The sequence below is a fragment of the Palaemon carinicauda genome, chromosome 19, assembly GCF_036898095.1.
Source record: "Palaemon carinicauda isolate YSFRI2023 chromosome 19, ASM3689809v2, whole genome shotgun sequence".
NCBI classification, from domain to species: Eukaryota; Metazoa; Arthropoda; class Malacostraca; order Decapoda; family Palaemonidae; genus Palaemon; species Palaemon carinicauda.
Window position 1 is genome coordinate 127,950,343 of NC_090743.1, and position 26,240 is coordinate 127,976,582.

The window sequence follows — 26,240 nt, forward strand, 5'->3', positions numbered from 1 at the left end:
CTCTCCATCCCGGCGAAGAAGAGGAAGGAGATAGCTGGTTCTGTCAAGAGACTTCTGGATTCCGAAAGGATATCAAGACGCGAACAGGAGAGAGTGCTCGGTTCTCTCCAGTTTGCTTCAGTAACGGACCCGGTGCTAAGAGCACAGCTAAAGGATGCAACCGGAGTTGGGAGAAGTTATGCATCAAACGCGCGAAGAGATCTGATAAGACCAGTTCCGCTTCGTCTACGTACGCTTCTCAGGCCTTGGTCCCAAGTCAGGCAACTAAAGAAGTCGGTACTTCTTCAGCCACCTCCCCCCTCATTGACTATTCACACAGACGCCTCGAAGGAGGGGTGGGGAGGTCATTCTCATTGGAAGAAGGCCCAAGGGACTTGGTCCAATCTATTCAAGACATTTCACATAAACTTTCTGGAAGCTATGGCAGTACTCCTTACCTTGAAGAAAGTCTCCCCTCGTCGCTCGATCCACATAAGGTTGGTGCTGGACAGCGAGGTGATTGTGAGATGCTTGAATCGACAAGGATCGAGGTCACCACCACTCAACCAGGTGATGTTGGCCATCTTTCGACTGGCGGAAAAGAAGAAGTGGTACCTGTTGGCAGTTCACCTTCAAGGAGTCCGCAATGTGACAGCGGACGCTCTATCCAGGTTCACACAGATAGAGTCGGAATGGTCCCTAGACGCAGAGTCATTCTCCTTCATCTTGAGTCAAGTCCCAGAACTGCAGATAGACCTCTTTGTGACGAAAAGACAACAAGAAGTTAACCCTTTACGTGTCCCCGTACGAGGATCCCTTGGCGGAAGCAGTGGACGCGATGTCCCTCGACTGGAACAGATGGTCCTCAACAAACAGAGATCTTTCAAGGGAGTAGCGGCAATAGTGGCTCACAAGTGGCCGAACAGCGTGTGGTTCCCTCTGGCATTGGAACTACGGCTGAAGTGTCTACCGTTACCAGATCCAGTTCTGACCCAGCGAGTTCAGAAGTCAACTGTCTGCGCTTCATCACAGAAAACCCGGAACCTGCAGCTCATGATTTTCTCTCCCTAGCGGTGAGAAAACGTTTCGGGATTTTGAAAGACAGTATAGACTTCCTAGAGGAATATAAGTGCAAATCTACTAGAAGGCAATATGAGTCATCATGGAGGAAATGGGTGGCCTTTGTCAAGGCGAAGAATCCGCAATAGATCTCGACGGACTTCTGCTCATCTTACTTCATCCACCTCCATGGTCAAGGGTTAGCAGCCAACACAATATCAACGTGTAAATCTGCTTTGACAAGACCCATTTTATATGCCTTTTAGGTCGACTCTCTAACGATATTTTTAATAAAATTCCGAAAGCCTGTGCTAGGCTCAGACCATCAGCACCTCCAAGGCCCATTTCATGGTCTTTAGATAAAGTTCTTTATTTCGCTTCGCTGTTGAACAATGAGGAGTGTGCTTTAAAGGATTTGACCCAAAAAGTTATTTTCCTGTTTGCACTCGCGTCGGGGGCCAGGGTTAGTGAAATTGTAGCCCTCTCAAGAGAGGAGGGTTGTGTTCAGTTCTTGGATGGGGGAGAACTGAACCTGTTTCCGGATCCTACGTTTCTCGCCAAGAACGAGTTACCCACCAACAGGTGGGGTCCCTGGAGAATCTGCCCTCTGAAAGAAGATGCATCTCTATGTCCAGTGGAATGCCTAAAGGTCTATCTTCGTAGAACTTCAGACTTCAGGGGTGGTCAACTATTCAGGGGAGAAACATCAGGCTCAAATTTATCACTGAAACAACTTAGGGCGAAAATCACCTATTTTATTCGCAGAGCGGATCCAGACAGTACACCCACAGGTCACGATCCGAGGAAAGTTGCCTCATCCTTAAATTTCTTTAATTGTATGGATTTCGAACATCTTCGTTCATACACTGGCTGGAAGTCTTCCAGAGTGTTCTTTCGTCACTATGCGAAGCAAGTGGAGCAACTAAAGAGGTCTGTGGTAGCAGTGGGTAGTGTCGTTAACCCTGCTGTTTAACTCTGCGAGGAACAGTGGATTTAATTGGGACGATTAATTCCGGGGTGAGTGTGTAGTTACGAACTGTTCTACAAACTAAGTGTTAGGGCACTGGGTTGCCCACATTGACTGTTCCACATTCAAAGGTGAACCTAGCATAAGTGCAGACATGTGTGCCGAGCGTTTCCAACGCTAATGTAACTGATTAGTAATACAGACTTTTATGATTTTGATACCTCAGTATGTTAAAAGTGGCGCTAATGTTTTTCTTTCAGATAAACAAGTTTTCTGTTGACTATCATGCTTATGCTTATTTATTGGTTAGGGTTTATTATAACTAAAAGATTTTCCGAAATATTGAGTAAGGGAAATTCCCTTGGGGATTTTAGAACATAAGCTGTCAACAGACAAAGAATAAGAAATATTTAAAGATCACTTGAGGAAAATATCTGTATACAATAATTCAGTAAGATTTATTTATTTATAAGATTATAAAATGGTTCAAGCACCGTTATATTAGCTTAATTATATTATATACAAAAATTTGAAGAATTTATTACATAAACACTAATATGAGGAAAGGTTTACTCAGTTCCCCTCAGCTTGGGTGCTGTGGTGTGTGGGAAGAGCATACTTACCTGGCACAGGGGACACCATGATCACGAAGGTGGTTCCCCCAAGGCGAGGCTCACCATTGCACTCCGGTGGTGCTGACCCTTGCGATTGACCCAAATGTGGTCAACTCGGGTGCGAAATTTTTGGTAGCGGGGGACTGCGTTCGCGCTATCCCCCAATAAAAACTCTTAATCATCTTGTAAAAACTAAAATAGTTTAATATGTTTGAGGATATTCTGGGTAATAAAGTTTTCATACATGACCTCATTTATATTTTCAGAGTAGGATGATTCAACGCGTGAAGTATCACCCTATTGGTTATACTTAGGCTTGTCTTGGTTGGGTGTGGCTCTTGGCCATGCTGATTCTCTTGCACATGTGTCTAGAAAACTCTGAAAAGTAAGATTGCTCTGGGCAGAGCAATACATTAAAAGCAGATTCTTGTGAGCTGAGATTTTGCAAGACCCTGACCACACCGGTCAGGTCTTCTACTCATGGGGGCTATGACTGACCGTTAAAGAGCCCCGTCCGGAAATATGGTCTGGGCAATCTGTGTGTGTATGTATTGGTTATACAGTTGGTAAACTGAAGAGAATTAGACATTTATGATTTTGGAGCATTTGTAGGCCGGCTCAGGCATAGAAGAATGGTTGATTTAATTTCTCTTAAGTTTAGTCCTCACATTAATTGTTTGCTTAGGGCAGTTGTAGGGGTGTGTGTATGATGCCGGCCATGCCCCGTAACTTCCTTATTTTCAACCGTATTGTTAAGAATACGTGGGTCGCAGCTAAGGACAAGGTTTGAAGATTAGGTGTGAAAGTTCATTAGTGGTATTCTGTACATGCTAGGGGTCCTGTCCATTATTATACATGTTAAAATAATCTTATTATGGGATTCTCAGTTTTGTTTCTTGTGTGATGGATGGCTTGACCACCACACAAAAACACTAAACTTTTCAAACAGTATTCACTTAAGTACCATACTAAGTCCACAAAAGGTGGAATAGTATACAATTTCAATAAGAGTGCAAAGTCAATTCAAGGGGACAAAGAAAATACCACAAAAATATACTTAATTTTAATACACAAGTTTCAGACAGAAATAACACCTGAACCTCAACAATACAGTAATTAATGATAAACACTCACTCTTAAACTCCCTGTAAAAGGAAACAATTACACAATTAAAGAAAGGTCATCAACACAAGCATACAAAAAGGGGAGAGGGTCCAGAAAGGAGGAGGCAAACGAAAAGTAAGAATATCCTAGCAAATACACACTAAATATCCCTAACAAATTCCTCATACACTTCTAGGGGTCTCCTCAAAGAGGACAATAAACTCTCCAGCTGGAGGCTTATTCCAGGTGGCAGAAAACCAGGATCCAAAACAATGGTGTTGAATGCTCCAATATTGCAGACCGCCCAGGAGTACAGGTCGTGGGCCCGGCACACAAATATAACAAGCAAAATTTTTACCTTGGGGCAGAGAGGTCCCCTTGGCTTTTACTGAACCAAGGGCAGTATATAAAGGATAAAAATCCTTAATGCAGAGCGAGGATATCCTGAAAAAGCTAAACAGCTTCACAACGCAGCTCTGCAATGGCGATGAATAATATAAATCCAGCAGCAATTATCGTGCCCTTCAAGGTTGGAGGCTCAGAAACACCCTGAGGACAACTCCTCCAAGCGAAACCCTCCATACCTCGGATAATGAAGGAGAGCTGCCACGTAACCAACACAACTTGAAAATATAAAATAGTCGTTAGCCAATAATAAACACCAAGATAACCACCGGTGAGGAGACAAAAAGCTAATAAAGAAAAAATACAACACTTCTATACTTAACATTAAAAGTCTAAAAACTTAAATAATTCAGAAATTAATGACAACTAAGTTACACCTCCTCACCCGACCAAAAAAAAAAAATTCATTTTTTTTTTTTCATAATGTACGTTAACATTTAATCACATATTGAAATAATAAAATAACAAAAAAAAATAGTCATTAAACCACCTGCAAAGACATGACAAACGAAAGGAAAGAGGGTGGCAAGTACCAAGGTTTGCAGCTCACAAGGAAAACAAAATATAACAATATATAACAAATACTAACAACCTCTTAAACTTAATACTAATCACAGGAAAACTTTCCAAAACCAGTAAGGCAAAACATCACCATTCGATAAATAGATACCCCACCTAAAAATTTCCCATCACTCACACCGTTAATAAACCTAATAAAGAGTCATTGCACTAACAACCGGATTCTGTATATATAGTCCAAAGGCTATAACCTTTTCCACAATCAATACACTGTTCATTTTCAGGGATACACATCACTCACTAGCAATAAATGTTGATCACAAAAACCACTGTCTATTTCAGTGTTATATATCACACTTATCACCATAGTGTCCAATACATACACACACACCGAACGACACAGAGAAGACCACCACAAGACTCCCCTGCGCAAACAAACAAACAAAATCGATGAAGCGTAATTATTAGCCTGAAAATACAGAATACCAGATTAGTGACTATCTCTTTTCTTAGCTTATTATAAACCTTATCGTACCTGACACCTCTAAACCTTAGTAGATTAACCTTAACTTAGTCTAGGGTACCACTCATACACCAGCCTGTAGCGCCTAAAAAACGGCTGTGTTGTGCTACAGACCCGTGAGCCCATGACCCATCTAATTAATCAATCATTAGAAAGTACCAGTGATCACCCTCACCTTTTAACCTTACAGATCCCATATACTATACCCAAAACATTATAGTCTTCTGTAAACAAACCATGATTAATAAATCTTAAATATACATTTGCTTCTACTCACTACGTGCCCACTTCAACAGCAAACACACCACAATTAGAACGATACAGATACTACCTTTAATAACTGCATAGCCCTCTGTCAATCAACTAATATTCAACGCTGCGAGAGAGAAAATCGGCAACAATATTATCTTTTCCTGGGATGTGGGAAAATTCTAAATTCCACTCTTGCAGCATGAGACTCCACCTCATCAATCTTTGATTTTTATTCTTGTATCTGCTGATGAAGGTCAGGGGATTATGATCCGTCAAGACCTTAATAGGTGTATCTGAGGAGGAGAGATAAACCTGAAAATGGTTAATAGCAAATACTAAAGCAAGAGTCTCTTTCTCCACAGTGGAATACCTACGTTGGGCGGAGGACAATTTTTTTGAAAAGAATGCGACAGGATGAGATACTCCCTGCTCGTCATTCTGCAACAACACCGCTCCTACACCAACGTCACTTGCATCCGTGGCAAGAGAAAAAGGAAGGTCAAAATCAGGAGCTCTTAAGACAGGGAAATTAATTAATACTCTTTTAAATTATCAAAAGCCCTTTGTGTTTCATCAGTCCAGACAAAAGCTACCTTCTTTCTTAAGAGATTAGTCAAAGGATCGGCGATGTCAGAAAAATTTCTAACAAACCTTCGGTAGTAACCACCCAACCCAAGGAATCTTCTGACATCCCTCCTGCACTTAGGGATTAACATTTTTTCAATACATTCGATATTTGCTTGCTTAGGAGCAACTTTACCATTACCAACTTCATGACCCAAATATACGACCCTCGCCTTTGCGAATTCACTTTTCTTTAAATTAATTACTAAACCTGCTTTCTTCAAAACCTCAAACAGTGCCCTAATACGTTTTAAATGAGTTTCCCAATCATTACTATAAATAACAATATCATCAATATAAACTACACACCCCTCTAAACCATAGACTAAAGTATTCATTAACCTCTGAAAGGTGGCAGCCGCGTTCTTCATACCAAACGGCATCACTTTACATTGAAATAGTCCCTGGGGTGTTACGAAAGCGGACAGGGCCCTTGCCCGCTTCGAAAGAGGAACCTGCCAATAACCTTTCAGCAAATCGAATTTACTTATGTACTTGGCCTTACCCATACGATCAATACAATCCTCAATTCGTGGTAAGGGATAACAATCAGACTTAGACACTTCATATTCCAATTCAAAATGTTCTGCTACAATTTCCAAATCTTCCCTATTCAACTCTGCAAGCCTTTTTTGCCACCCCTCTCCGCTAAGGAGGTCTAGTACATTAACCATGATGACCACTATTATTCACACAATACTAAATTACAAAAAAAAAAAAAAACCACGAGGAGGTGAAAATATGCTGCCTGAAAAACAACCCCAAGAATTTACTTTGCACATACTCCGGTGAATACTTAGGAACAAAAAGATCCTGTCACGGTCGCCATTTTGTGATGGATGGCTTGACCACCACACAAAAACACTAAACTTTTCAAACAGTATTCACTTAAGTACCATACTAAGTCCACAAAAGGTGGAATAGTATACAATTTCAATAAGAGTGCAAAGTCAATTCAAGGGGACAAAGAAAATACCACAAAAATATACTTAATTTTAATACACAAGTTTCAGACAGAAATAACACCTGAACCTCAACAATACAGTAATTAATGATAAACACTCACTCTTAAACTCCCTGTAAAAGAAAACAATTACACAATTAAAGAAAGGTCATCAACACAAGCATACAAAAAGGGGAGAGGGTCCAGAAAGGAGGAGGCAAACGAAAAGTAAGAATATCCTAGCAAATACACACTAAATATCCCTAACAAATTCCTCATACACTTCTAGGGGTCTCCTCAAAGAGGACAATAAACTCTCCAGCTGGAGGCTTATTCCAGGTGGCAGAAAACCAGGATCCAAAACAATGGTGTTGAATGCTCCAATATTGCAGACCGCCCAGGAGTACAGGTCGTGGGCCCGGCACACAAATATAACAAGCAAAATTTTTACCTTGGGGCAGAGAGGTCCCCTTGGCTTTTACTGAACCAAGGGCAGTATATAAAGGATAAAAATCCTTAATGCAGAGCGAGGATATCCTGAAAAAGCTAAACAGCTTCACAACGCAGCTCTGCAATGGCGATGAATAATATAAATCCAGCAGCAATTATCGTGCCCTTCAAGGTTGGAGGCTCAGAAACACCCTGAGGACAACTCCTCCAAGCGAAACCCTCCATACCTCGGATAATGAAGGAGAGCTGCCACGTAACCAACACAACTTGAAAATATAAAATAGTCGTTAGCCAATAATAAACACCAAGATAACCACCGGTGAGGAGACTAAAAGCTAATAAAGAAAAAATACAACACTTCTATACTTAACATTAAAAGTCTAAAAACTTAAATAATTCAGAAATTAATGACAACTAAGTTACACTTGTAATTATTTGATTTCAATTTTACCGCCTGGAAGCAACGTTTGCTGTTCTCTTACCATAATGTAAACAAACCGCGCCATACGGCGAGACGAAACTGTAGTGTGTTGTTCTGTCACCCGTACCTTGTAACCTCTGTTGGACATTAAAACACAACATGTATAAAAGTGTTTGTGGTAATCCAACTCACGAAGGTAGATAGAAAGTATTAGAAAGAATGTGTATTAAATGAAGATAAATATCACACATAATATAAAATCAAACTTTACCAGGTTATGGGCCCAGCTTGGTTGCTTGCTTACAGATTGTCCAGTCTACATAGACTGAACACGGGCTCTTGCGTTGGCAGCCCGTCGAGGAGGTACTTGGCTCACAGGAAACCTGCTCTATTTTACTGGAGCTCTTTTCAGAGCATATTATTCAACACAGGCAACATTGTTGACTACAGTATAATATAAAGCAGAGCCACACTGCTCTCACATAACTAGTCCTGCAGCCGCTCAGCTCCTTGAGCATAACTGCAGGTGCGACCGCTCAGCCCTAAGAGCATAGCCGCTGAAGCCTTCATCTGCCTGGGCTTGCATCCGCTGAGCACCTTGTGCATGGTTGCAAGTGAGGTCGCTCAGCACCAAGAGCATGACCGTCTGTGGACCAAGAAAACCCAGTCCAATTGGAACCGAAGTGAAAAGGTTTAGTGGTAGGTAAAAGTGTTGATAGAAGTCAGTCCCAGTATGTAGGAGAGACTGGGAGAGGAGAGAAGGATCTCAAGTAGTAGAGTAAAGGAGCAGTTTAAATCAAAGATGCTTATCCCTGCTCAAGGGGGAGTGTAACTACGATGGAGAGGACGGATTGAATATTACTGTCAGAAGTCTTGACAAGGGAGAAGACTTTGATTATGAGCTGTGTTAGCAAGGGGATCAGCTCTTCCAATGGCAAGGATGTAGCTTGGGCAATGATGGAGGGGATTGAAGGAGGGGAAGGAGGATTCTGAATAGGATTGGGGTTAGGATCAGGGATGGACACAGGAGTAGCAGCTGGCGTTGGAGCTGGAGCCAGCTTCCGAGGAGGTCTCTTTCGAGGTTTCCTCTTCGGCTTTAGTTGTTTCGTTTCTGTGGTCTCTGCAGTAGGGTTGGAGACTTGCTGAGGATTCATTCTTTTCTTCAGCCTTTTCAGGGGTTCTGGACATCTTTTGTTCCATCATGATGTGGTTGGGAACAGTTGGGGCAATTGGCCCAGGTTTCTCTCCCGTCATTATGTTTATCAATGTAGTTCTGCGTTGGACGTTTGCCGCTACAGACTCCGCAGATGGCCCAGCTTTTGCAGTCAGAATTATGGTGCCCAAACTGTTGGCAGTTGAAGCATTTGAGTGGTTCCTTTTTCATGTCCCTAATTTGAAAAGTTCCCCACAGTCCGAGCTCCAGGACAGGTGGTATAGGTCCAATGAAGGTAACAACAACTTCTTTGGTGGGTGTCTTACCACTGCCCAATTTCCTCTTGACTTGGGCAACATTGTGGCATTCTTCAATGAAGGAGACAGACAGTTTAGTCGGGTAGTTGTAAGCCACCGCTTTCTTCTGTCTCTTGGCAGGATTCAGATAGGTAAGGGCGGTTTCCTAGTGGAGGTGATTCGCGCTTTCTTGGTCCTTTTGGGGTAATAATGATATCACCTTTTAAGTTGGGCCTGGCTGTGAACTTGAGGCCAGGTTTGGCAGCTGCCATGGCGGCTACTGCCGCATATGATGGAGTTTCTTCGGTGGCAGAGAGCTTGAATTTGGATAGCTGGGATGAGCTTGGTTGTGCTGCTGCAATTGCGGTTTGTGTGTTGTCAATGGCCGTGGCCTCAGCTAGAGGCTGAGTAACAGCGGCTAGGTTAAGGCCTGGGACTGGTTGATTTCCAGCGATTGCTTTGGCTTCCTTCAAGAGTTACGATAGACACTCGGTACCCGTGGGGTAGTAGCTGGTACAAAGACGTGGGTCGTCGTCATTGAAGTGGTCGCTGGTTCAGGAGATGTGTTCTTCGGTGGATGCTCATGGAGCCTGTAGACAAGTCTGGCAGTCGCTGGTTTGATTGAAAGGTACAGATGTACTGTAGTTTTCCTCAAAGGCTGCTTTTTTGTGCTGCCTGGATACCCGGTATTTTCTGCGGAAGACTTCTGGGTAAGGTGGGTCTGGTGCGGATTTAGTTACATGTATGTATCCTGGTCTGTGTCTTCTGTCTTAGAAGTGGGGGACATATGGTAGTGTCAGGGCATCGCATTCCATGCAGTCGCATTTCGTGCTGTGGTAGGACAACAGTGGATTCTTGGGTTTAAAACCTATGAGTTGGGCAGCCCGTAAGAGAATATTACTTTGAAAAAGGTGGTCTCCCAGAGGAGGCTGATACTGCAACATTATAAAGGCAAAAGGTGATCTTTTCAGAGTTACTGGAACATGCAAAAGGAGAAGATATTTTACTTTAAAAGGGATTTCTAGCATCTGACGTCGAAGTGAGGGAAGTGACCCGGAGGAGAGACTCCTCTTTAGGTCCACGAAATGAAAGGTTAACAGTCAGAGTCTGTCAGTCAGAGAAAAAGTAGTTATAGCAGCAAGCCCCATCCCAGTAAGTAGAAGAGACTGGGAGAGGAGAAGTTTTTTTTCTTTAGTCAAGAGAGAAAAGAAGTAGGTTTAAGCAAATAGGCTTATCCCTGCTCGGTGGTTGGAATCTGGAACTGCTGGAGTAAATCCATAAAGTTGGGGATCCTGGTTAAGGACAGGACTCTGATGAGGATCTTGAAGGCGATAGGGATGAGGTCTTCCAAGGGCAGTGACTCAACTTGTTGAGTCAGGGTTTGAGTAGGGTTGGAGGACATGGGTTGTGGAAGAGGTGCTGCTTTCGGCTGGTTGGCTGGTACAGGTACAGTAGCAGTGGGCGGCTGGTGTTGTCTTCTCTGGCAAGGAGGTCGCTGGTCCTTTGATGGCCGAGTTGTAGGTGTTTTTGGCTGTTTTGGGAAGAAGTGCTCTTCATCGCAGCTATCCTCCTTAGTCTCTCTGGGCAGCGCCTGTTCCAGGTGTGGTGAGGCCTGGAGCAGTTGGGGCACTCCAGGTTTGTTTCCTTTCCATCCTTGTGGGCCTGGATACTCACTTCTGTGCTGTGATGCTTTACTTACTTTACTTTGATGGCTGCTTTTTCGGTCCCATCCAGCAAGGGAACCCCACTCTCTACAGGAACTCCACTGTTGTTTTACCTTGTTTGTTCACAGTATTTATCTTTTCAAGTCACATATTGTTCATTTACTGGTAAATTGTCACTGTCAAAAGACTCATGAAATAAGAAAGTCTTCAGTTTCCTCTTGAGAGCCTTAATGTCTTCAATCATTCGAATGTTTCGTGGGAGCTTATAATAGAGTCTCGGGGTTGCATATTTAAAGGCTCTGAAGCCCAAAGTGGACATAAATCTAGGTTCCAACAGTTTGAAGCCATCTGTAACTATTCTCGTGTCGACACGATTGGTTGGCTGCGCAATATGTAGCAATTCTCTTAAGTATTTTGGACGACCAGTTCTGATAACTTGGTGGGTTATTGTACATATTTTAAATTCAATTCTTGCTTTAATCGGCAGCCAGTGTAAATCAATTAGTATAGGGGTGATCCTTTCTCTAGGCTGGACACCTTTTATCAGTCTTGCTCCTCTGTTTATTATGTTTTGTAATTTCTTAAGTTGGACTTTTGATAAATTGTAGTTGATAGAGTTGCAGTAGTCAATCCTGGTAATAACACAGTTTATCACAAGTTTCTTAACAGAGTTTTTGTCCAGGCACTTTTTTTATAAACGCAATATTTCTTGGATGATAACCAGCACTTTTTATTACATCATTTATTTGGGCATTTAGAGACAGGTTACAGTCAAGAAATACACCTATATCTCGAACTTTACTAGATTTCGGCACCGAGTCATTATTTATGTTCATTTGAATATCATCTAAGTTTCTCACGCGGTTTCTCTTGCCCACCACCATGAATTCAGTTTTGTTCTCATTTAATTCTAGTTTTTTTTTTAAATGTCATCCATTCTCTAACACTATCAAGGATTCGGTTTAGAGTTTCAGTAGTGTCATGTATATCATTTATGGAGAAGTAAAATTGTGTGTCATCTGCAAATAGTTATACTTCACGCCATGCCTTTGTAGCATTTTCGATAGACCAATAGTATAGATGCAGAATAAGATTGGGCCAAGTACACTCCCCTGGGGTACCCCTCTGTTTAAGGGTTCATATTATGATGAATAAGAGTTTCCAATTTGTACACAGTAATTTCTACCAACCAAGTAGTCTTTTAGGTATTCGAAAGCTTGATCTTCGACGCCGATGGACTGTAGATCATTTAGGAGCAGTTCATGCGCAACTGTATCAAAAGCAGCACTGAGATCGAGCAATATTAAAATACCACATTTATTTTCATCCATCATTTCTAGCATATCATTTACAACAGAGCAGATGGCTGTCTACGTAGAGTATAGTTTTCTGTAGGCAGATTGGTTGTCAGGCAAAGCTTCTATTACTTCTAAGTGGCTGACTAGTTGTTCTAGAATTACATATTCAAGCACTTTTGAGACAAAGGATAGATTTGAAATAGGTCTATATGAGCTTAATTCCTGGTAGTCCAGTGCATTTTTCAGAACTGGCGTTACTATGGCCATTTTCTCAGACTTAGGAAACTTACATTCATCAATGCTTGCATTTGCTATTCTCATTATTATTTTGGCTAGACTAGGAAAGTCTCTCTCCAATTACTTCAGATTATGGCATAGAATCGATCGCGCAGTTTGTTTTGTTTGCTCTCTTGATAATTCTGGTGATGTCATCTTGTGTTATGTTGTTAAATCGTATTAATTTTGTCTGTGTGCTTGGTGTATCATTAATCTGATGTTGAGTATTTACAAATGATCTGGTTATGTTTTCAATTTTGTTTTTAAAGAATGGTAGAAAATTATTTGCTAGTTCCTGGTCACTGTATCCTTCAGGTAGATTCTTTTCTTTTACATTTCTCATTTTACCATTCAGGAGACGATATAGCTTTATGTCTGTTGCTGCTTCGAGGATATTTCTCTTAGAGTATTCACTTTTTTTCCTTCTTAGTAGGCTGCATACTCCACAGATGATGGGGCCTTTGCACTCCTCCTTGTGGTGGCCGTATCGCTGGCAGCAGTAGCATCTGAGGGGTTCTGGCGTGTATTCTTCTATGGGGAATGTCCCCCAGACTCCAAGATCCAGTGAAGAAGACACTGGACCGATGAAGGTGGCTATCAACCTTCTGACAGGGACATCATTCTTGCGCATGCAGCGCACTGCCTTGTCAATGTTGCTGCATGAGGTGGCGATGGAGATGGGCATGGTGATGGGGTATCTGGCAATGACTGCTTTCCTCTGGATCAAGGCAGAGTCAAGCAGTGTCACGGCTGGTTCTTCTTGAAGATAGCTGGCAGTTTCTTGGTCCTTTGGGGAGAAAATTAACTCTCCCCTTTGGTCCCCCCAGATGCTGAAGCCTTGATGTGGATGGGGGGCTTAGGGATTAGCAGCTGGGTTCCGATGTTTGGTGGGAATTGCTTCCCCACTGGTCCTTGGTGCCAAGCTGTTGATCCAACTAAATTAGTCAGCACTTTCTCTTTTCCTTTTGTTTTTTCCTTTTTTCTCCCATCTCCAACTCTTGGAAATGAACTTGTTATTGACTTTGGCTTATGTTTGATTATGGTTTGGCTGCCTCTTTGGATTTGACGCAGGTGGGATGGACGGCATGCCATCTCAAAAGAACTCGAGTACCTGACGTGACCGAGCGAGGGGAAAGTTTTATGTCAAACCTTTCCCTCAGTGCTGGGTCTGACGTTGACGGCCGTCATGACGCCTCAAGTGCTGAGGGCGGGGTGTATCTCTGGATATTGCCCCTAGGGCGGCCCTAATTGTAGGGATGAACCCGTCCTCTAAGTGTGGCTCCTTGGTGGGTGGGGGGAATATCCAGACGAAATTAATCTTCTCGTCATTATGGCGAACCCACCGAAACCCGTTGACGACCAATCCGCTTCCTCTCTGGTTGACTCTTCCAGGAAAATAGTTCACTCGATGGACTCGCATTCATCCAGTGCTATTACTCTGGAACCTTTCATTCCAACTTCCCCCAGATGCCAGAGAAATAAAAACTCTGGCAGTTTAAATGAATATTTAAGGGTCCTATATTGTGACGGAATTACTCGCAATGGGAATTATGAAGAATTATTTAATGTTCTGAAAAAGTTTGGAGATATAACAAGAATGAAACTGCAGCTCTCCAAAGATAAACAAGAATTTGAGGCTTATATCACTTTTAGTAACACATTACAAGCTACAAATGCTTTTCATGAAATAAGAAATGGTAAAGTTTCTGACCTTTCTTGTCGAGTGAAATTGCCTAGTATAAAAAATGTTTTAGACTCGGAATATGACTTTATACCCAAATGCTCTGCCTTGCATGAAGAAGTTCTGGAAAATACCAGAATAGTACCAGAACCAGTCTGGTATGTTGCTTCATACAAGGAGGGCTGTAATAATCTGATAAAGGGGTATGAATGTATTGAAAAAAAGGTAGGCTGTATTCCACAGGGAAATTTAACACGCTATGGCCGTTGTCTGCTTATTAAAGCAGGTAACGAATCTCAAGCTGTATTATTGAATAATTTTAAAGCTTCCTCGTCAGATATAATTCAGAGAGTCTCTCCTCACCACTCTTACAACCACGCAAGAGGAATTATTTATAGTAGGGATCTAAGTGAATTTTCTGATGAAGATATACTGAAAAGATGCCCAGCTACCGTTCTTAAAGCTAAAAAACTAAAAGGGAATAATAATGCAATTTGTTTAATCTTTTCTTCACATTACCAACCAGATTACATCAAGATCAGACACTTAAACATTCCGGTCAAGAAATTCCACCCACGACCAATGCAATGTTATAAGTGTTACGAGTATGGCCACATTAATGTAAAGTGTACTAATAAGAAAAGATGTTATATTTGTTCCGAATTTCATTATCCCAACGAATTTCATGATACCTCCGCCGATTTTACTCATGAAAAGTTTTGTTTCCATTGTGAGGGAGCTCACTCTCCCAATTCTAAACTGTGTCCTCAGTACAAACTGGAGCAATCAATAATTGAGACTGCCAATAATGAGCATATAACTTTTGGTGCAGCAAGAAAAAAACTTAATGGTTCTAATCCAACATATGCCAGAGTTTTGTCCAATCCCGTAAAGTCAAATAACTCAAGGAATACTTACCCCACAGTTACTGCTGGATCTAAATATCCTGAGATTTCACCTTCTTTATCAACAAATCCCTCAAGGCCCGACAAGATTTCCAATAATTCCAGCAAGCCACAGAACTCTCATCCAGTTCCAGCTACTCTGGAAAACAATAATAGCAGTAGAATAAAAAAAAAACCAAATAACAAAGTAGGCCAAAATGGTCCCTTAAAGCAAGAAGACCGTATCCCACTGCAAAACCGTTTCAACACACTTGCCACAGACAGTGCCAGCAAGGCTATAGAAAACATAGGAGAAATAGAGATGGTTGATATCGAGCCCCATAAATCAAAATCCATGAGCAAGAAAAGAGTAATTGAAGATACAACACCATCCAAACCCAAAAAAAACAAATGATATAGAATTTATACCAGATGCAATTGAAATGGATATCAAAAAATTACTAGAACTCCCAACCTCTGGACCTGAACCTAACACAGTCAATAACCACATCACTAAACAAGTGATAAACGTTGAAGTCCATAGGAATCCCAATGACCCTCAAGGAAGTGAAAGCAAGTTGAATAATAATGCACCCATTAAAGGAATAAGCCCTTCTCCAGTTCTAGGTATGACTGGAAAACTGATGCTTTCACGTAAAACAATGGCAGAAAATACAACACACAAAGTTTCATGTGGTTGTAACGATTGCTTCATGGCAGAATTCAATGACCCTAAAAATCTAAATGTACATAAGATGAATAATATAATAGATAATTTTACTAAGAACAAAAACAAAAACCAGTATGGCAAATTAGAAAGCCACAATGCTGGTTGTATGTGTGTTGACCATCTAATAAAGAAACGTGCAACAGGCACCCTCCAACTGGAAAAAGTTATAGAAAAACTTCACCTTAATCCAAATGACACCCAGGAAGCTAATACAAACAAGGGTAAAACCCAGGGAGCCATACCCAAGGAACCAAATCTTGATTCAAAAACTACAACTAGCGTAGTCAAGCAGAAACCCGTCTCCAACAGAATAAGCAGAAATAATGCCTTACCCAGTGGAAATTTATCATCTTTGCCGTAACGTTCAATCCTTACATAATTCAGTGGAATATTAATGGTCTTAAAACCCGTTTACATTTAGGGGAAATCCAAAGACTATTGAAAAATTATAACCCTATTGCAATATGCTTACAACATACTAATGATACTGTTCCTTCAATAGGAAACTACAATTTAGCATCTCGCTCAATCCCTTCTCCCAATACTTTAGGGACTGCAGTATATGTTCATAATAAAGTAACTTATGATGCTTCAATATTCAACACATCAGAATTTCAATTATCTGGAGTTAGATTACATCTAAATAACGACACTTTTAATATCTATAATATGTACAATCAACCCTCTTTTAACTATGATATACAAAATCTACCTAAAGTACTCCCAAATACGCAAGAGGATATACTATTACTAGGAGACTTCAACTCCCATAACTCCATATGGGACACCAATTGTGTTGATGTTGACATAAATTGTTCAAAGGTTGAACAGATGATGAATGATCATAACCTCTGTATATTGAATGAGGCAGAGAGTAGCACTTACTATTCAAAAGCTCATGGAACCTATTCGTCAATAGATTTAACTCTGTGTTCCAATAATATTGTTGATAGGTTCGAATGGAATGTCTTAAACGACCTGTTTACCAGTGATCATTTTCCTATTTTGATTACCATATTAGGACATACACCAACTTCTTCGATTCAACGATATAATACAGATAAAGCTGACTGGGATAAGTTCAAGTTTTACACTAAGCAAGTGCCTCCCTTTGATTACTCCCAAGATCATGATAAAACAAATGATGACGTTGTGAATTTTATCACACAAGCGGCTGATAAATCGATACCTCTGACTGGCACCCGACAGTTAAAACATTCAGTCCCATGGTGGTCAGAGACATTAACCCAGCTGATAAACGAAAAGCATGTAGTTGGAAGAAAATTAGAAACCCTAAATAAAAGATTCAAACATTTGAGCACTGGTCCCCTAATGTTAGGGAATAAAATAAACAAACTGGTTGACATAGCAATAGAAATTAGTGTGTTGAAACCATATTTTAATAGGGTTTCTGCTAAATTCAGAAAGGAAGTAATTAAAGGCAAGATAATTTCATGGCAAAAATACGTGTCAAGCATATCGGATAATACTTCTGTGCAGAAGGTGTGGCAGAAGTTTAGGAAGATTAATGGCTCTTACAGCAAACCAGCGAGACACGCATTAATGCATAACGGCTCGTTAATACATGATACTCAGACAATCTCTAATATTATCGGCCATAATATTGAAAATATAAGCAGCATTGATAATTTAGATGCCCACTTTCAAGCCATTAAAAGAAGAGAAGAAGCAACACCATTGAACTTTGATACTATGGAGGATATATATTACAATAAAAGATTCACTGAAGAGGAGTTGGAATTTGCCTTATCTAATTGTAGGTCAACAGCCCCGGGTAAAGATAAGATAAATTTCGATATGATTAGAAATCTAGCCCCTTTAGCTAAAGCATATCTATTGGATTTTTACAATCATCTTTGGACCAAACACCTATTTCCAAAGGCATGGAAACATCCAATAGTAATACCAATAGTAAAGGCAGGGAAAGATCCAAGTAATCCAAACAATTACAGACCAATTTCATTAACCAGTTGCATATGTAAATTACTTGAAAAAATGGTAAATTATAGACTAAATTGGTGTTTACGTCGCAATAATATTCTATCAACTTCTCAATTTGGCTCACAATCAGAACGATCTTCTTTGGATTCACTTTCACACTTAGAAAATTATATACGTAGAGGCTTTGAACGAAAACAGATCACAATAGCCATATTTTTTGATATTCAAAAGGCATATGATACAACGTGGAGACACTCGATACTAAAATCCTTACATCAGAATGGTTTTCGAGGACACCTTCCTATTTTTATTAGAAATTTTATTGGTGGAAGAACGTTTCAAACTCGTATTGATAACATTTACTCCGAATCTTTTAATCTTGACAGTGGTGTACCGCAAGGCAGTGTTTTAAGCGGGACTCTTTTTGCATTGGCAATTAACGACATTGTTAATCAAATGCCACAAGGAGTGCAAAGTAGTCTATATGTAGATGACTTTGCAATTTACTATTCCTCCAATAGCCTGCGTCATTTACAAAGGATTCTAAATAGTGCCACTAGAAAAATACTAGCGTGGACCGCATCTGTTGGTTTTAGACTTTCGGCAGAAAAAACTCAAGCCATAATGTTTTATAAAAACAGTAGATGGAAGCAAAACCAAGATATCAATCTAACATTGGGCAACGTACAAATCCAATTTCAAGATAAGGTAAAGTTTTTGGGACTAATTTTTGACACCCTTTTGAATTGGAAAGAACATGTATCATACATCAAATCCAAATGTAACAGTGCTCTTAATTTAATGAGGAAATTATCTCACACAACCTGGGGTGCAAGGAGATCAACTTTACTAATGATGTATAAAGCATTAGTATTATCAAGAATTGATTATGGTAGCCCAATTTATGGTTCAGGATCAAAAGCAACTTTGAAATCTTTAGATCCAATACACACTTGAGGCCTGAGAATTTGTAGCGGAGCATTTAGATCATCCCCAAATCTCTCAGTTTTATGTGAAATTGGAGAACCCCCATTGTCTTTGCATCGGGATTTTGTAACAATGCGGAGTGCATTGAAAATTTTATCCACTAATTCTCCAACAAAAAAGCTTTTTAATGAGAGGGACATATTTATAAACAACCATGAACCACCATTCCCAATTAGGGCAAACAGACTGTTACAATCAACAAACGTTAAAGTGAATCTTATTCAACCATCTTTATTTCCCCCACCTTGGATTATGACAAGGACAAGAATCTGTACTCATCTGTTTTATTTATCAAAAAAATTCACTTATACTCCGAGTCACCACAAGCAAATTACCATAGAACATTCAGAGAAAAGGTCCTCACTATGCAATATATACTGATGGTTCTAAATCCCCAATGGGTACTGGATGTGCTGCAGTATCTTTAGATGGAATGCAACAATTATCGTTGCCAAAAGAATCATCAGTATTTACGTCAGAGTTATATGCCATTTTACAAGCAATCAATATGATTAAAACCATTGAAGACAGGAAGAATTTTAAATTTGTCATCTATTCAGATTCTCAAAGTGCCATAGTGGCCCTTAAAAACTATACTCATAGGAACCACTTGATCCTAAGAATTAAAGACCTTATAAGTAAATTATCTTCTCAGTGTGTAAGTGTCGAGTTATGCTGGATACCGGCTCATGTTGGAGTTGTTGGTAATGAAAAGGCGGATGCTGCTGCTAATGAAGCCATTAAATTACCACAACAAAACATTGACCTCCTAGTTGGAGATTTGATCACATTATTAAGGCATTTCATATTGGAAAAATGGCAGAATGTTTGGAATAATGTGCCAGAAAATAATAAATTAAGGCAAATTAAACCGGAGGTTGCTCCTTGGGATTCCTCGACACAAAAGAACAAGAGAACAGAAGTAATTTTAACCAGATTACGAATTGGGCACTCGAGATTAACCCATGAATTTTTAATGAGTACACCTCACGGCACTGTTCCAATGTGCAGTGAGTGTGATACTTTTTTATCTATTAAACATATATTTTCGGTTTGTAAAGTTTTCCAGCGAGAGAGAGAGATATGTTTTGGTCAGAAAACTTTCTCTGAAATTTTAACTGAATCAAGTAATTTTTCTGTTTCTAGAATTTTAACCTTTTTAAGGAATTCACGTATTATTGATAGAATCTAAATTTTTACCTAAGTTTTTTTTACTAATTCATTTTAAATTACATAGATTTAATATATTGTTAATTATTTTCATCACTCAGTTTTCATATATATATATATATATATATATATATATATATATATATATATATATATATATATATGTATGTGTGTGTGTGTATATATATGTATATGTATATATGTATATGTATATATATATGTATATATGTGTATATGTATATATATATATATATCTATTCATCCATCTATTCACCCATATTTAGAATATTTAAAGATTATAAGTATATACTGTATATACATATATATAATTTTTTTTTTATTTTTTTTTTCATTTATTTATTTTTTTTTTCCTTATCAATTGAATTTTTGATAATCTTATATTTCTTTATATCCCGATTTTTTTTTCGGGCCAGCCCTGTGAGAGTCAAGCTTGACTCATTGGGCTGGTAAAACTCCTTTTAATAATAATAACTCCCCTCCGGTTGGGTCTGGCAGTGAGGTTAATGCCAGGCTTTGCAACCATGGCAGCAACTGTGGCATAGGAGATGGAGCTGTTGGTTTGGTGCAGTTTGAATTTAGGCAGGGGTTTTCTGCCTTCATTCTTGGGAGCTGGAATGCTGGCAGCAATGGTAGAGGCTTCATGAAGTAGTTGAGTAAGGTAGACAGTGCTGTTACAGTCCATGGGATGGTTCCCCTGGGTCTCAGCAGGTTCGGTCTCCGTGGCATTGGAGGTCTCAGGTACCGAGATTGGAGTTGTGACTGCAACTGCAACTGTCTGCTGTGGAGTTGAAGGGACTGATAAGGATGAGGCTGAGCTCTCAGTCCTTGGAGTCACTAAAGGTGATGGCAGGGGTAATACTGGAACTGGAGAAGGGTGTTCAGGGCTCTTCCTTCTTTTGGGAGGAGGTGTAGTCGCTTCCCTGTTAGCTTTCAAGGCCCTATAGTGTTTCAGGACCTTGGTAGAGGCGATTTTGCACCCCTTGCAGCTGCATCTGACGTGATGTGTAGGCAGTGTTTTGTCATCAACATCGGTGGTTCTGAGGCCTACTGCTGTGAATATGGCCACTCTTCTTTGTTGGTATGCATTGCAACTGTCGCAGTCACACGAAGGATCGTCGTAACGGTCCCTGTAGTGGCGGTGGTCTTCCGGGTAAAGGGCCCATGCCCATTCTCCGAGGTGGAAGACGGACATGGTGGCGAAACTCTAGGGAGACCACACTGAAAATATCAGTTTAAGCGGATCGGCGAGAGAGAGAGTTGTTGTTGTCGGCGTGAGAGTTCGGCTGACGCTCTAAGCAATCCTTGCAGAGCTTTCTATCTGTGTCTGAAGTCTTGGCAGGGTTTATGCCAGGGGTGGTAGATGATAGCAAATTAAGGTTCAACTGTAGGAATGCTTGAAAAAGGCACAGTTCTGAAACCAGAAAGCTGAGAGGCGAGCTGAAAATTTCAGCCAGCCAAGAAAGTCGGATAGCAGTAGATCTCGGAAAGCTGGAAGCTGAGCTTATCCTCCTCTTATATATATATAATGGTTGTTTAACCGGTTTTATTTATTGTTTGTCAATAAACTAGTTCTTGTGAACCTTGCGTCTCCTTCACCTGTGTCAATTTATTTGAAATAATTTAGCATTACGTTTCTATGTATATTTATCTGGGATAATTCTAATAGATTGTTCCTTTATGCAAGCATTCTTTGCATTGGTTTATGCTTTCCCATGGCGGGAGGACTCCATGCCCTAAGGGGACGGTGGCGGATATGCAAGTTTTCCTCTTACTCGGATATAAACCTTTGTCCAATCCAGTATTGAACGGGGAACTGGTCGATATTTCATATTGACTCAGTGGTTCTTTACAAACTATGCTTTACATGATATAGGGTGAGACCACTATATTGGCTTGTCTGTTATTCATACATAGGTATATGTACTCTTCGAGACTTTTCCAGAGTCTAGTATGACTCTTCCCTGTAGGGGGCAGGAAGCACTAACATGGTCTATGGTTAGTTGAAAAGATGTATGACGGTAACATCTTAGGTCTCTAGGTCTAGTTGGCCGGGAAATACCTTCGGGGAGTACGGCACGTTTTGAGAATCCACAGATACGGTAATGCTCTGGTATACTTCCATAAGGACGACATGGCTTGAGCCCAAAAAACGGATTTTGAGCGAAGCAAAAAATCTATTTTTGGGTGAGATGGCCATATCGTCCTGATGGACCCACCCTTCCCTTTCTTCTAAAGGGCTGTAGGTCCCCTCCCTACATACAGTATCTGTAGCATCTCGTGTATCGCTACAAGGAATACAGATGGCGCCGTGAGCGGCGCAATGCACGCTTACGAAACGGGAGAGGAGAGATACCTTGCGAGCGGCTCTCTTTTCTTTCTCGTTTTCGTTTTCTTGCCAATTGACCCCTTCGAAGTGTTAACTCTGTTCAGGGTGCAGATTGCTATGTGGCGTGTCAAGAATACGTCCTCTGATATTTCGCGATATCCCTGGTTCTTTTATTAGGGATATTCGCTCCAGGAGTTAGAATTCTGGGTACCTTAAGGTAAATTCTCTGGGAATATCGCCGTAGTTATATATACCCAAGGAAGCTACCCTTTAGGAACTTCCATCAGGACGACATGGCCATCTCACCCAAAAATAGATTTTTCGCGGTTTTATAAGATTATAAGATGGTTCAAGCACGTCTCCGTTAACTTAAATGGATTTTGAGCGAAGCGAAAAGTCTATTTTTGGGTGAGGTAGCCATGTCTTCCTGGTGGAAGTTCCTTCGTTAGTAGCTTCCTAGGTTATATTTGACTATAGTGATATATCTCAGAGAATTTACCAAAGGTATCCAGAATTCTAACTCCTGGAGCGAATATCTCTTGAAGATTTTTGATAAGGGATATCGCATAAAATCAGAGCACGTATTCTTGACACGTCTCATAGCTATCTACACCCCTAATAGCGAGGGGAAAAAAGTGACAAGAATATAGGAGAGCCGTTATTACGGCAACGCTCCTACTGTACTGTAAATAGGCGCCACCCCGCCCCCTAGTGGCACCATCTAGCCATTCTTTGTAGCTTTATAGGTTTTACGTTATATTAGGGAGGGAATCGTTATCCTTTGTCAAAAGGAGGGCGGGTCCAACAGGACGACATGGCAACCTCACCCAAAAATAGATTTTTTGCTTTGCTCAAAATCCGTTTTTTGGGCTCGGGCCATGTCGTCCTGATGGAATTTTACCAGAGCATTAATGTATCTGTGGATTTTCAATAGTGCCGTTCATCTTGAGATAAATTTTCCTTTTGGCCCTCAGGACCTAGAGACACTTGATGTTACCATTAAAACATCATTCAACTTATCATATCAAATGTCAGTGCTTCCTGCCACCTACAGGGAAGAGTCTGGGTAGACTCAAGGAAAAAACCCGAGGATTGTGAGTTCAAGGAACAGACTAGCAAACAGTTTGTATATTAGTGTCGTCATATACGTAAAGCATAGATTGTACTTAGATGGTATTGATCTGTGTAGGTTACTGAAGAACCTCCCGAGTCTGGTTGTTGAAAGAGAATGACAGGTTTATATGCATGTAGGAAACCTTAGTTCAGTAAGATAGACAGTATAGTACAATAAGTCCTTACCTGGTTGCTCGGAACAGTAATAATCTCAGTTCCTAGTGTTTTCCTAGATAATAATAGGATCAAAAGATGCTCTGGCATTTATATAAAGTTTAGAATATTTGTGGCGAAATGAGACGCAAAGATTCCTACTATTGTTTATTACAAAAATAAAAATAGAAATCATGGTTGTAAGAATCAATTACAATTTCAATTTTATGCTGAATGGATCTGCATAGGAGCATAATTAGTAATAACAGAAATAAAAAAGTTTCACCTGAAAAAGGGAACACAAGCCACTCTATGGGAAATATGTAAAGATTTCACTTTGTATTCTGTTGTTACAAGGAACACTATGCATATAAATATGCATGGCACATGTGTTGGTCTCTTATGCTGAATGTCACCTGTGTAGTTAGAACAGTCTTATAGTGTCGTCACTAGACACATTAGTCACATGATGTACCTTAAGAGTCTATCATGTACACCCTTCACTAAAAAGTCCCAAATAGTGCAATATTCTTTGCAGAGGTAATTCGGCAGGTTTCAGAACACTACCTGCTGCCACCACGAAATGTTTAATTTCCTGTAATTGCTTTGCGTAGTGTTTGAAGAAGACTCTGGATGACTTCCATCCAGTATAAGCGTGAAGGCTTTCAAACGACATAGTCTGAAAGAAATTAAGGGACGAGGCGACTTTTATTCGGATCATGACCTGCGGGTGTACTGTCTGGATCCGCTCTGCGAATAAAATAGGTGATTTTCGCCCTTATCTGTTTCAAGGATAACGTTAAACCTGATGTTTCTCCCCTGAAAAGCTGACCTCCCTTAAAGTCTGAAGTTCGACGAAGATAGACCTTTAGGCATTCCACTGGGCAGAGGGATGCTTCTTCCTTCAGAGGGCAGATTCTCCAGGGACCCCATCTCTTAGTGGGCAGCTCGTTCTTGGCGAGAAACGTTGGGTCCGGAAAGAGGTTCAGTTCTCCGCAGTCTGTGAACTGAATGTGGCCATCATCCCTCAAGAGGGCCACTATTTCGCTGACTCTGGCTCCCGAGGCTAGTGCAAATAAGAATATTACCTTTTGAGTAAAGTCCTTTAGCGATCAATCTTCATTTTTCAGAGTTGATGCTAAGTGAAGAACCTTGTCCAGAGACCATGAAATGGGCTTAGGAGTGGCTGCGGGCCGAAGTTTAGCGCAGGCTTTGGGAATCTTGTTGAAGATTTCGTTAGAGAAGTCTACCTGGAAGGCATAAAGCACTGGTCTGGATAGGGCGGATTTGCACGTAGTGATTATATTGGCTGCTAGACCTTGTTCATGGAGATGGAGGAAGAAGGACAGGCAAAAATCCGTAGAAATCTCCTTAGGTTTCTTTGCCTTGACGAAGGCAACCCATTTCTTCCAGGAAGACTCATATTGTCTTCTTGTTGACTTTGACTTGTACTCTTCTAAGAAATCGATACTGTCCTTTTGAAATCCCGAACCTTTTCTTGACTGCCAAGGTGAGAAAATCATGAGATGAAGGTTCTGGGACTTCAGTGATGAAGCGGAGACAGTCAATTTCTGCACTTGCTGAGTCAGAACTGGATCCGGCAACGGGATCAGCTTCAGGCGTAGTTCCGTTACTAGGGGGAACCAGACATTGTTGGGCTATTTGTGGGCCACTATTGCTGCTGTCCCGCGAAAGGATCTCAGCTTGTCGAGGACTTTCAGCAGAAGGTTGGTTGGAGGGAACAGATATATCTTGGACCATCTGTTCCAGTCTATAGACATCGCGTCCGTTGCTTCTGCTAGGGGATTCTCGTACGGGGCTACGTACCGGGGTAGCTTCTTGTTGTCGCTCGTTGCGAAGAGGTTTATCTGCAGTCCTGGGACTTTGCATAAGATGAAGGAGAATGATCTTGCGTCTAGGGACCATTCCGACTCTACTGGGTTGAACCTGGAAAGAGCGTCCGCCGTCACATTGCGGAATCCTTGAAGGTGGACTGCTGACAAGTGCCATCTCTTCTTCTCCGCTAAACGGAGGATGGCCAGTATTACCTGATTCAGATGAGGCGATCTCGAGCCCTGTCGATTGAGGCATCTCATTACAACCTCGCTGTCTAGGACCAGGCGAATGTGGATCGAGCAGCGAAGTTTCAGTTTTTTCAGCGAGAGAAAAACTGCCATGGCTTCCAGAAAGTTGATGTGGAAGGTTTGGAAGAGAGGAGACCAGGTTCCTTGGACTTTCCGATGATGAAAGTGGCCTCTCCACCCTTCTCTTGAGGCATCCGTGTGAACGGTGGCTGACGGTGGAGGTGGTTGCAAGGGTACCTTCTTCTTTAGGTTCTTGACCTCCGACCATGGCTTGAGTAGGGATCGCAGACGATTTGGTAAGGGCTTCTTTAGATCTCTTCGACCGTTTGATGCGTGTTTTCTCCAAACTCCTGATGCATCTTTTAATTGTGCTCTCAACACTGGATCTGCCACTGAGGCAAACTGGAGGGACCCCAACACGCTCTCCTGTTGCCTTCTTGATATCAGGGCGGATTGAAGGAGTCTCTTGACAGATCCCGCTATCTCTTTCCTCTTCTTTGATGGAATGGAAAGGCAGTGTGACTGTAAGTCCCAGTGGACAACCAGCCACTGGAACTTCTGAGCTGGAGAAAGACGAGACTT

General features: G+C 41.0%; 1 non-coding gene across 1 annotated transcript; it reads left to right on the forward strand.

Annotated features, from left to right (window-relative positions):
- The first annotated feature begins 2,620 nt into the window (after window positions 1-2,620).
- LOC137659342 (U1 spliceosomal RNA) lies at window positions 2,621-2,783 on the forward strand. The gene has a single exon (XR_011047476.1). It is a non-coding gene; the product is annotated as a U1 spliceosomal RNA (small nuclear RNA).
- Window positions 2,784-26,240: the final 23,457 nt, after the last annotated feature.